This window comes from Octopus bimaculoides, chromosome 6, assembly GCF_001194135.2.
Source record: "Octopus bimaculoides isolate UCB-OBI-ISO-001 chromosome 6, ASM119413v2, whole genome shotgun sequence".
Taxonomy (NCBI): domain Eukaryota; kingdom Metazoa; phylum Mollusca; class Cephalopoda; order Octopoda; family Octopodidae; genus Octopus; species Octopus bimaculoides.
In genome coordinates this window covers 107,272,882-107,275,188 of record NC_068986.1, presented here as the reverse complement: position 1 = coordinate 107,275,188, position 2,307 = coordinate 107,272,882, and positions in this window count along the sequence as shown.

Below are 2,307 nucleotides of genomic sequence, written 5' to 3'. Positions count from 1 at the left end.
ATAAAGTGAAGTATATTGCCACTTAAATGTGGCTGACCCCTAGGGGTGGATGTTACTGTTGCTTTTAGCCCCAGGAGGACATCTCCTCCAGCTGGCTTATCGACACACTTCTGTGTCCTGTTTGTTTTGCCAAGGGAAGTTATCCCTCTCATCGTGATCTGTAGCACGAACGGACCCGGGTTTCAGGGTTATTTCCCTTCGTCATCTATGTATATGTAAATACATGGGCAGGCATTCATATGAGTATATGTATGTATGTATGTATGTATGTATGTATGTATGTATGTATGTATGTATGTATATATGTATGTATGTATATGTGTGTGTGATATGTGTTTGTATATGCCTGTGTTTATGTGTGTTTGTATATACCTGTGCGTTCGTATGTCTGACGGCGTCTGTGTACGTTTACATCTGTCTAAAAAAAAAAACTGATCTTATGTTTGTCCTGTATATGTGCAAATCTAGCAATTTGACACACAGCAGTGGATAAAACAAACATTAGCCTTAATTTAGCAATCGGATTGACACGGTTGTTTGAAAATTATTAAGATTTGTCTTCAGTCTATTTCAATGAATGAAAGCAGTATAAGACTCAAGAACGCTGCACACGCTTGCGCACCTCACTTTGATTTCAAGATTTCTTGGCAATAAAGGAAGAGCCGGTTTCTAGCCTAGAATCAAGGCTCTTTCACTGGAATTTGAACATCAACAACGGAGTGTTTTTGTATGTGTGTCTGTCTGTCTGTCTGTCTGTCTGTCTGTATGTATGTATGTATGTATGTATGTCTGTATGTATGTATGTATGTATGTATGTATGTATTTTTTGTTTTATGTATGTCTTCTCATGCATATATTTGCATATCTAGACTTGCTCATATATATTTAAATGTTAAACTTTTGGAAACTTTTACAAATTTTAACAGTTCCAGAAATAAATTGGATTTGTAGTCTTCGAATTAGCTTTCTCCTTTCTGGTTTTGAGAAGCCTTATTTCTCAAGATTGATATTTAAGATTGGTATCTGAAAATTGATATGTGTTATATATCTCAGGGCCCCAATAATTACAGGTATAAACCTGAAATTGCAATCTGGATAGAGTAACTGCAGATTTCTGAATAGTTCAGCATGTTTTTATGCATGTATATATATATATATATATATATATATATGTGTGTGTGTGTGTGTGTGTGTGTGTGTGTGTGTGTGTGTGTATATGCGTGTGTGTGTGTGTAGTTTCAGTTAGACAGCTGTGGCCATGCTGGGGCACCGCCGTTTGATTTACTACACTTCCACTAAACCTCCTCTGGCGTGTGGCATTCGGTGAATGAAGGAGTTTGATGTTGCTGCCCTCATCTGCGTTTCTTCAGGCGAGGTAGTTTCATCCAGAACTGTTAACAAGAGGACATACATTTTTGTTTTGAAAAAGCATACTTCCACTCCATGTAGGTCTCTCATGGTTTGTGGGAGGATATTGAAGGGCTGTGGGTCCTTGAAGCCCAATTTGTTGCAGTATCTGGTCCTGTATTCTGATGGCAATGTTGAGATTTTTAGTTCTATGCAGTGGCGCCCTGTTCTGCTGTTTGTATAACTTTCAATGCCAAAATTCGGTACATGTTCTTCTATGATTTTCCAGATGCATATCCACCTTCGTTCTAGGGTCGCATTGATAGGTTCTACTTTGAGTAGCTTCGCTGGATTACTTCGAAGTGTATTGTGATCATAATTCTGAGCAGTAAACTAAACGGCTGAGGACAAATCTCTCCCAGAAGACCGTCATCGTTTCCTGTTCTTTCGTTCTGAAAGTTCTAAGGATCCATCCGGCCAATCGTCTACATTTTATTGCTAATTCTGTAATATCACCTAAAAACATGCATTATTATTCATGTCAATGTTCAAGTCAGGGATCTATTTTGATTCAGCGATTGCAGCCTTCCGGGCCGGTATATCCTGTCTGTTTTTCATTCAGCGTCGTGTTAGTAGCGCAGAGCTTAGAATTTTCTATAACTAAACTACTTGTTATTTTCCTCAGCCCACCTGTATATTGAGTCCAACTCCTGTTGATATGCGCAACATCTCCAGGATTCTCCAGGATTCATCTTCTTCTTCTTCTCTGCCAAGAATTCACAACGACCTCGAACCCACAAGAGTAAACAAGAGAGACAGGGACAGGCAGAATCAAGGAAAATGCCCCTTGTATTTGAATACTGTGCAAATATTCTTTTAAAAATCTTTTCATTTAATTTTTCCAAAATTTAATTCTTTTCCATACTTACAGTTGAAGAAGTCTCAATGACCGAAACCGGT